We start from the raw sequence: 10,947 nt of genomic DNA, 5'->3' as shown, positions 1-10,947 counted from the left end.
TCCATAGAGATAGTGCCACCATATCTTTAGAGCAAAGCCCACAACTGCTAACTCCAAATCATGGGTAGGATACCTCTTTTCATACTCCTTCAACTGACGAGAAGCATAAGCTATCACCTTCTCAGATTGCATCAAAACACAGCCCAAACCCTGAAGAGAAGCATCACAGTAAATCACAAACTTCTCCTGGTCTGTCGGAAGACTCAGAATCGGAGCTGTAATCAACCTCTATTTCAATTCCTGGAAGCTGTTCTCACATTTATATGACCACACAAACTTCTGACTCTTGCGTGTCAACTCGGTCAACGAAGTAGAAATCTTGGAGAACCCTTCTACGAAACGCCTATAATACCCTGCCAATCCAAGGAAACTTCTAAACTTAGAAGCATTCTTTGGCCTTGGCCAATCTCTGACCACTTCAATCTTTGCTGGATCTACTTTAATCCCCTCCTTACTGACAATATGTCCAAGAAAGGATACCTGAGACAACTAGAACTCACACTTCTTGAACTTTGCAAACAGTCTGTGTTCCCTCAATCTCTGTTGTACCAACCTCAGATGCTGCTCATGCTCTGACTCAGTCTGAGAATACACCAGAATATCATCGATGAAGACGATCACAAACTGGTCTAGATAATCCTTGAACACTCTGTTCATCATATCCATGAAAGCAGCAGGGGCATTAGTCAATCCAAATGACATAACTAAGAACTCATAATGCCCATACCTGGTACGAAAAGCGGTCTTCGGTATGTCTCCCTCCTTGACCCTCAACTGATGATAACCAGAACGAAGGTCGTTTTTAGAGAATACCGTCTTACCTTGCAGCTGATCGAACAGATCATCTATCCTTGGCAAAGGATACCGGTTCTTAATTGTCAACTTATTCAGTTCTCTGTAATCGATACACATCCTCAGAGAACCATCCTTCTTCTTTACAAACAGAACTGGTGCACCCCAAGGTGAAAAGCTAGGTCTGATAAAACCCAAATCTAACAGCTCTTGCAGCTGTACTTTTAATTCTTTCAACTCAGCTGGGGCCATTCTGTATGGTGCTCTAGACACTTGGCTCCGTCCCTGGTGCCAGTTCTAATACGAACTCAATCTCTCTGTGTGGTGGCAACCCTGGCAGATCTTCTGGAAACACATCCAGAAACTCACAAACAAGTCTAGTATCCTCTGGTCTCACTAGCACGACCTGGGTGGTATCAACCACACTAGCAAAGAATCCAATGCAACCTCCTTGCAATAAATCCCTAGCCCTCAATACAAAAATCAATGGTATGCGAGGTCCATGCACAGCACCAACAAACACAAAAGGATCCTCACCTTCAGGCTCAAAGGTGACCATCTTCCTTCTACAATCAATGGTTGCCCCATACTTTGCCAACCAATCCATACCCAGTATCATATCAAAGTCAGTCATAACCAACTCTATCAAATCCACTGATAACTCTCTGCCCTCTACTGTCACTGGCAAAGATCTAACCCACCTCCTGGACACCACTAACTCCCCAGTGGGTAACAAGGTACCAAACCCCACAGCATAAAAGTCACAAGGTCTACACAATCTATCAATAACACTATTAGCAACAAAGGAATGTGTAGCACCAGAATCAATCAATACATTATAAGCGGTTCCTGCACTAAGAAGCTGACTTGTAACAACTGAGGGAGAAGCCTCAACTTCTGCTTGAGTCAATGCAAACACTCGAGCTGGGGCCGAGCTTTCTGCCTTCCTGGGTTCTTCCTTTCTTGCCTTAGGGCAATCCTTTTTTAGATGACCCACTGCTCCACAAGAGAAGTAGGTCCTTGCCCTACACTCTCCCAAGTGATGCCTCTTGCATCTAGGACACTCAGGATAAGACCTCCAGGCTTCATTACCACCTGGACGACCCATAGAAACACCATGGGGCCGTCTGTCAGGACCTGGAACTGGGAAGGTGTCAGGAACCTTCCTCTTCTGATCACTGGGGCCTCCACCCCTACTAGAACCCACAAATGGAGGACCTGGCCTCCTGAAATCCTTTCTAGCTGCACTGTCACGCCAGATCTTGATCTCTGCACTCTCAGCTGTGAGTGCCTTCTCCACCACCTATGCATATGTAGTAACTCCTGCCATAGTGGTGATACGTACATCACGGGCTAACCTAGGCTGTAGCCCCTGCAAGAATCGCTCTCTCCTGGTCCCATCAGTGGGCACCAACTCCTTGGCAAACTTTGCCAAGCGGTCAAACTTTAAGGCATACTCAGTAACTGATAAGCTTCCCTGAAGTAGCCTCATGAATTCATCAGCTTTAGCTGCCCTGATGGCATCATTGTAATACTTTTCATTAAACAAGGTCTGAAACTCCGCCCAGCTCAGGGTATTAACATTCTTGGTTTGGGCAATCACTTCCCACTAAATCCGGGCATCATCTTGAAACATATAGGTAGCACAGGCTACTCTCTCACTACCAGCTACCCACATAAAGTCAAGAATAGTGGTAACCATGCTCATCCATTGTTCAGCCTTGGCAGGATCTGCACCGCCCTCAAATACAGGAGGTTGTTGCTTCCTCAACCTTTCGTAAAGAGGTTCCCATTTGTTTCCTACCTCAGGCAGCTGCCCAGCAACTGGCACCGACACAGAAGGTGCCTCTGCAACACTGGCCACTACAGGCACTTGCTGCTGTCTTAAGAGTCGAAGCTCCTCTCCCTGTTTTAACACTGTTGCCTGCAACTCCTCAAACAACTGCTGCCAGTTTGCAGGTGCTGGCTGTGGAATCTGGGATTGGTCATTCTCTCGACCCTGGCTGTTATTATTCTGGCTTGGATCACTCTGGCCAGCTGATATGTCTGTCTGCCCTGGATTCATTCTGTCACTAATACCTTAATGAAACAATAATCAATACGGCCAGTCAGGTAGTAATAACTAAATCTCTTGCCGCCTTACGGTCCAAGAACAAATAGACAATTATCACATTCCACAGTCATACACATATATGAGCAGATACATGTTTATAGCATTCGGCACTCAGCATGTATCACATAATAACTCATAAACAACCATACTAATAAGCAGGTTCCAACAATCTCAGTACTAATTAGCACACATTTGCCGAGGATATAATATTTCAGAGCACAGGTTCAACATGGTGTCTCATGCACACAGGTAAAGCATATATACCACATAAATAGTTACCAAACCATGAGTCGAGCTTGACTTCAGTGATGTGTGTACATACCCAGCCAGTCTACAGGAACCTTAACCTTGGCATTGCTCTGATACCAAGTTGTAACGCCATGGTTACCCCAGAACAGTTACGGTGAACAGTGAACCGGAAATTTGACCCGCTACCCGAGTCCTTTGGTTAAAAATGTGATCTAAGTGTTATTATCACGTTAAGGTGTAAAAACCAGCAAAAAGGAAAGGATACATTTCATTAAGTAAATAAACTGCTCATGAGCCATTTAAAACGTTTACAAGTCGTTTACAATACAAAATGGTCGCTATTGTTGAAATTTACAATCTTCGCCGACCTAAGCGGCAAAAATAGGGTAAACCCCTAGTCCCTCTGAGAACTCCCTAACCGTGGTGGTCAAGCGGCCAAATATGTACACAACACCGCCTAAGCTCTCCACTCAAGGTTGGGCGAGCTTCTCTTTCCCTTTACATGCACCACATAGCACCCATGAGCCAAAGCCCAGCAAGAAAACACAATGAAACATGATATAATATCAACAATGATCATAATAATCATCCAGGACTATCAGTCCAAAACAGATAGGTGACAGTAGCAAAAGTCGTAAAAACGGGTACAACACCCTTTGGCCACATGACGATAGGATAACCAGGGCTTGACTAATAAGTCATTCCTTCATAAGCTTGATCAGGATAGGTGTATGGTGAATGGTCACCAACATAACCTTCCTCCTGACTCTAGAGTCGTAACTATGGAACAACGTTCCCCAGCCATGTGACAAACAGTCACCGGGGCCCTATGCCCTGGCTCTGAGTGCTAGTCTTAGACTAGTTAAGCGCTTATAAGTTCATCAACCTTAGGGTCGGTCCAGCATTAATGCCATAGAGCCATTCAATGCTGATATCAATTAGATCAAATCTTGATTCGGCCCTGCATTTAGAGTGCTTATGCCGTTTCTGACCTTTAGGTCAGTGTCCCTGACTAGTCAGTGCCATACACAAGTAATCAACAATCACTTGCATTTAAAATGGAATCCATGTCCACATTTATCGACCAACATGCCTCAATACCAAACCCGCATGTCACATATACACAGGGTGCAGTTCTCTTACCTCAGGTTCGAGCGAGAAATTCAACAAGGGCGACCCCTGAGAATGATCGATCTTTTAGTTCCTTAGCGGTTACCTAGTCACAACCAATGATAACCTCCATTAATAGGAATCCACATAAATAGGGTCTTAACCTAAGCACCACTCTCGAGACCTAGAAACATGCCCACACGGTGAGTAGATTCGATCCTGGGCCTTAAGCATTGAAACCCCAAGTCAAAAACCCTTAAAAACACTCAAAACGGGACTTAGAAGGAACAGCTTAGCGCTACAGCGCTCAACCCTAGCGCCCCAGCGCTATACTCAGAACCACCCATATGCCAAAAAGCCTCCTGAGGAGCACTGTAGCGCCTTAGGGTGGGCGCTATAGCGCTACCTCCAGACCTAAACTCCCCTGAACCGACCTTCTTCAACTCCTTCGATTCTAACTCGATTTCCAAGCTTCCAAATCCTATTCTTGATGCCAAATGAACCCAAAAACCATCCTAACACACCCCAAACATATAAAGCATGGGAACCCTAGCCAAAACTCCCAACAAAACCAAGAATTCACCCTAGAAATCTCAGCTGCAAAACAGAACCAGAACAGGGCAAATCAGAGAAATCCATGGTTAGAAACTTACCCAAAGTTCAGCTTATGATGCTCTTCAATGGTGGAACACACTCCCAAACTCCCAAGGCTTGCTTCCCAAGCTTGAATCCTCAAAATTGGTTCAAAAACCACAAAGAAAGGTGAAGAGAAGAAGGTATGGGAGAACTCTTAAGCATGCTCTGTTTTTCCCCTATCTTCTTCAGCTATCAAAGGATAAATCTATCCTAGGGGTGAAATGTCCATTTTACCCCTAGGTCAATTAATACTTTCTAAAGGCTCCCAAGGGCATATTTGGTACTTCCCTCCTATCTCGTTAATCATAATTAACGCTCTCCAATTCCCGCTATTCTCAATAATCTCAAATACCAATAATTCACATCCTGTTACCCTTTAATACCCGGTAACGCTCTAATCATTAAACCATATTAGGGAATCCGAGGCATTACACTAATAATCTGCCTGAAGCCCAATGACCATATTAGGTTCCCTGCTAACATTATTGCCCAAGTTCGCCTTAATAACTTAGGTTTGTTGGGGCCTAAGTTCTCTGCTGCAAGAAAAATGAAGAAAGAAGCAAGAGAAGGAGAAGAAAATTAAGATTTAATTGTATTTTATTAATTAATTTAAAGTAAATGATGGCTAAAATACTCAATATTTTAAAATGTTGCACTTTAATACCCAATCTTTTTCTTTGGCGATAAATATACCCAATATTTTTAAAATATTGTACTTTTATATTCAATAATTGTTTTTTTTTTTTTGCAGTAAATGTACCGAATATAGTTACCATGTATAAAACATCAAGCATAAAAATGCAATATTTTGAAAATATTGAATATATCACTACAACAAAATAGGCATTTAATGGCTATATGGGGGAGACATTGTAGACATTTAATGTCTCCCCCTAGGGGAGACGTCGTTGCAGGAGCCATCTAAAGTGGCCATATGACGTCTCCCAGGGGGAGACGTTGGAAGTCTACAAAGTCTCCCCATGGGAGACGTTGTAGGTACCTATGACGTCTCCCATGGGGAGACTTTGTAGACTTCCAACGTCTCCCCCTGGGAGACGTCATTGGTTTTTGTAATTTTTTTTAAAAATAATTAAATAATTATTTTCAGTATATTAATTAATAGAATTAAATATATTAAATTTTTTTTTTTGAAATAGAATTAAATATATTAATTAAAAAATCTAAATTATATGCAATTTTAAATTGTGAATTTTCATTAATAAAACCAAAATGTGTATATAATATGTTTTTGCCAGCTAAATATACAAAATTGTAATATTTGTTGTTAAGCATACAAAATTAACAAATATTACTCTAGCTAGCTAGACATATGGTAAGAAATAAAATGTAAAAAAAAAACCTAATATGTGGGACAATGACCTTGAATTATCGGTAGCATATGGTTCGCCCAGTGTTGTCGCAGTTCATTAATATGTGCTGGTGTATATGGCGTAGTGTTTAGCTACAAAAAAATACAAAGTAAAATATATTAGTTAATTATTATTTAATTATATATACTTTAATAATAAATAAATTGTTAACTATGTCTATGAAAAATTAAACTAAAAAAAAATACTAAATAAGCATATGAAAAATTGGGCAGCATTTCCCCTATATTAGTAACTTAACCATCTGTCAATCTAATCAAATACAATCGAATAAGCACAACACAATACAAATATAATAATAGAATAATAAAATACATAATTCTAGACAAAATCGAGCATTTTTCCCCTATAATAGTGATCTAACCATCTGTGAACAACAAGTCAAAAAATTCAAATAACACACAATAAGTTTCTTCCTTATAGCTCCGCAGCACACAAACAAATTTTTCAGAACCTACTTTACTAAAACACATAGTTCTCAACCTTCTGTTATCACCGAAACACACAATTTTAATCTCAGAACCTACTTCACTATGGATGAATATTTAAGATATTTAAACCCCTCTAACAAAAGTTTGATAATACTAAAACAAGAAAGAAGATCACGTATGTACCACTTGCAATTAATAGTCCTCGCTAACAAATTTACTTCACTTTGCAAAGAGCGCACTTTGCTATTAAATTCACAACCTACAAAACTAAATTAATTAATAAATAAAATATTAATAAACAAACTTCATTAAATAATTAGATTAACAATAATTTATTATTGAAATTTTAGAAACTTAAAAACCTCAAATGTGTGCTTGAAATCGAAAATTTGAAGCAAAAATCTCAGTTAAAACCACAACTTAAAATTTTTAATTAATTAATTAATAAAAGATTACTAAATCAATAAAATAACATAACTATATATAAATAACCTACTTAAATTTTAATAAAGATTACAAATATATATAATTTTCTAATTAAATAATAATATAAATTAAAAAAATATATAAACATTATAAACTTGAATTACTATTTTGTATGTAAAATTCAAATTAAATTATTTTTCTTATTTTAGACAATTATTAAATACATTTTAGCAAAACATATTTACATATATATACTTAACAAACATTAAAAATTAATTAAAAAATGTATAATTTTCGGATTAAATAGTAATAAAAAATTAAAAATAGTAAATAATGTGGTATCATCTTAATATTAAACAATATAGTATCTCAAATATACATAAAAATTATTTTTCATACTTTAAACTAATATTTCTAATAAAACCCACAAATCATATTAAAAAAATGCACAAAAATAATTTTTTATACCATTCTAACTATAATACATTGTTTAATCTTGAAATCCTACCTCAAATATGCTTTAAATCCACTTTGTTGAGCCAAAAATCACCCAAAACTGCAACTCATAAACCCTAAAATCCCAATATCAATTCCTTAATAACTAGAGACAATAAGCATGAAAATTATCCTAACTATTATACAACACTTATAAATAATAAAAACTTACCTCAAATGAGACTTTATAGCCTAAAATCGGCCAGAATCGTCAAAAAATTGCCCTGAAATCGCCCAGAAAATCGCCCTTCTCCGCCTCTGGTCCGTGCACTCGGGGAAGAAGAAAGAAAGGCTGAATATATATATTAGGCCAAACATTTAACGTCTCCCCTGGGAAGACGTGCCAGACATCTAACGTCTCCCCTGGGGAGACGTCCCATGTGGCACGTCTCCCCAGGGGAGACGTTAGATGTCTGGCACGTCTTCCCAGGGGAGACGTCAGATGCTCTTACAAGTCTGATATTTTATAAATAAATAATTTTATATTCATATTTTTCAATTAACGTCTCCCACCATTTTTAATGACTTACCTTGGTAGTCATCAACAATAACTTTTAATGACTTACACCATTAGACTTTAAATATCCCTGAATACTTTTAATGACTTACACCATTGGTGTATTTACACCATTAGAGAGTCATTAAAAGTAAAAATTGTTGTAGTGTATTTACTGGAAAAAAAAAAAGATTGAGTATAAAAGTACAACATTGTGAAAACACTAGATATATTTACCACCAGAAAAAAGATTGGGTATGAAATTACAACATTTTAAAATATTGAGTATATTTACCACACAAGAAAGATTGGGTATATAAAAGTGCAACATTTTGAAAACATTGAATATTTTAGTTGTCATTTACTCTTTCATTTATAAATCTGATTTAATTTTATTTGCATTTGTGCTTTTTTTTTTTGTCAGAATAGACTATATCACTATCATGATTGAAAATAGTACAATGAAACTCATTGTTTATCCAAAGGACATGCTAAACCAATTCATGAGTTCTAATATAAATAATGCGACCGGTAGGAGAAAAAGATACCTTTGAAAAATTAGACAATAAAGCCATAAGATGAGAAAAAATTCTCGAAACAATAACAAATCCAAAAGAGAGTTGGAGTTTGATTCCATCTCAATACCCCCAAAAGAACAGAAAGACCTACAAGTAGGGGTGACAATTTGGGTCACGACACGATGACATGACACAACACGCAAATAAATGTGTTTGGATGACTTGTTTAATAATCGTGTTCGTGTTTGAGTTTTTGACACATTTAATAATTGTGTCGTATTCGTGTTTACATTAATCGTGTCATGTCATAATCGTGTTGATCCATTTAATAATCATGTCGTGTCATAATCGTGTCAACACGATAACACGAATAATTATCAAAGGTTTTATGCTTTTTTCATATCGTTATGATTAATTTTATCAATTTCATGTTGTGTCATGACACATTAATCATGTCATAATCGTGTTATCGTGTTGACCCGTTTAATCATGTTGCGTTCATATTCGTGTTTTTGCCAGTGCGTTATTTCGTTCGCCAACGAAAATTTGTTTAACAGCGAGAAACATCGCCAGTGAAATTTGTAATATATTCGGTTAATAGGGCAGCCAATCCAATATCCGACGCACTTTTACCAGATCGTTGGCTTTTGCCGATGTGGAAAACCACTAGTATTGTGAGTTTTGTTGGCGTCTTTTGTAAAGCGCCGACAAAACATCATTCAGGGATGAAATATTTCCGCTGGCAAAGTGTTTTCGACCTTGCCGATGATATATGGGTCTTTTGCCGGCGCAAATTTGCATCGGCAAAAACTTCAATTTTTGTAGTGGTATCATATTTTTTTTTTTTAAAATTAATTAATTTTAAAATGGATAAAATACATCAAATTATATTGTAATTATAATAATTATGATCACAAATAAAAAAAACTTTGTAATTAATTAAAAATACTAATTAAAGTTTTATTTAACAAAATAAAATTAAAATAAAAAATAATTACCTTAAAAACAATGAAAACTAAATCTTGACTTAATTAAAAACACAAAATTCTACACTTTAATTTCAATTATCCTAATCTTATCTTCTTTCTCTCAAACTCCCACTCAAACCTATATATTTTTTTCTGTCTCAAAATCAAATTCAAGACAATGACACTCAAATGTCAATGTTTGAGATTTAACCCAAGCTCATGAACATCAATCAAAATCTCACAACACTATTACAAAATCTATACCTAAAATTCGTGATTTCAGAATCAAATCTCAAGTTATTGTTCAAGAATCAAACAAATACACAACGAGCTCTTCCACCCCATCTCCTGTGTTCGTCACACGCGAGCCAAGCTCCTCCATTCGTCGAAGATCTGAGCAAGTTTTGAAGCTCTTTCATCGTCAGTACATCCCCATCGTCAAGCATCTGCACAATCCAAACGTTCGTCGTTGTCGCTATCGCGTGCGTCTGAATCTTTGCATGTCTTCCTCCCACGTCCACATCTTCAGCCAGATTTGTCTAGACATCTATGTGTCTGGCTCCCAAGCCCAGCCCCTATTGCTCCCTTCACCCATGAGCAATGATAGTATACAGAAAGAAAAGCAATGCTAAGGCCAATAGGGTGGGATCTTGGACTCAAACTCGATGATGGAATGGTATCTCATCTAAAGAAGAAGAAGAGAAGGTGAAGACGATTGGGTGGGAAGTGGTATTAGCATATTTTTTTGTTCGGTTTAATGAATAGTTTTTTAATTTTATTTTTATTTTTTAGGATTTTAAAATAAATTTAAGTTTTTAAATTTCTTTAAGTAAAGATATTTATAGTTTTTAATAATTTTTTATTTTAAAGTATATTTTATAAAAAAATTTATATTTTTAAGTTATATTGTTTTATATTATATTTTTAAAACCAACATTATACAAATTAATGAGAGGGTGACATATGTCGTCCTCAGCAGTTAATGGAGCAGTTAAAATGGGTAGTTATGGAAACACCAAAGTTGGCATTTTGGGTAGTGTTGCCACCATATTTTAAGTTTGGGCAGTAACTATCACAAAAAAATTGAGTATTCACGCAGTAATCACCCATAATTATATATATATAGAGGGAGTAATTACAACGCATCCCATTTTTTGCAACATCAGTGCATCATTTTTCTATTTCAGCACCTGAATAGTTATAATCCCAACTTTTTTTATATGATGGTGTGCATTATAGCTATCTAGAACATCCTACAAATTTTCAATAAATTCTGAATAAATTATGGTACCGAAACAGGGTCTAAACTGTCTGTTGCACGCGTG

The sequence above is a fragment of the Humulus lupulus genome, chromosome X (genome assembly GCF_963169125.1).
Source record: "Humulus lupulus chromosome X, drHumLupu1.1, whole genome shotgun sequence".
In the NCBI taxonomy this organism is placed as follows: Eukaryota; Viridiplantae; Streptophyta; class Magnoliopsida; order Rosales; family Cannabaceae; genus Humulus; species Humulus lupulus.
Note: the sequence above shows the minus strand (reverse complement) of the source record.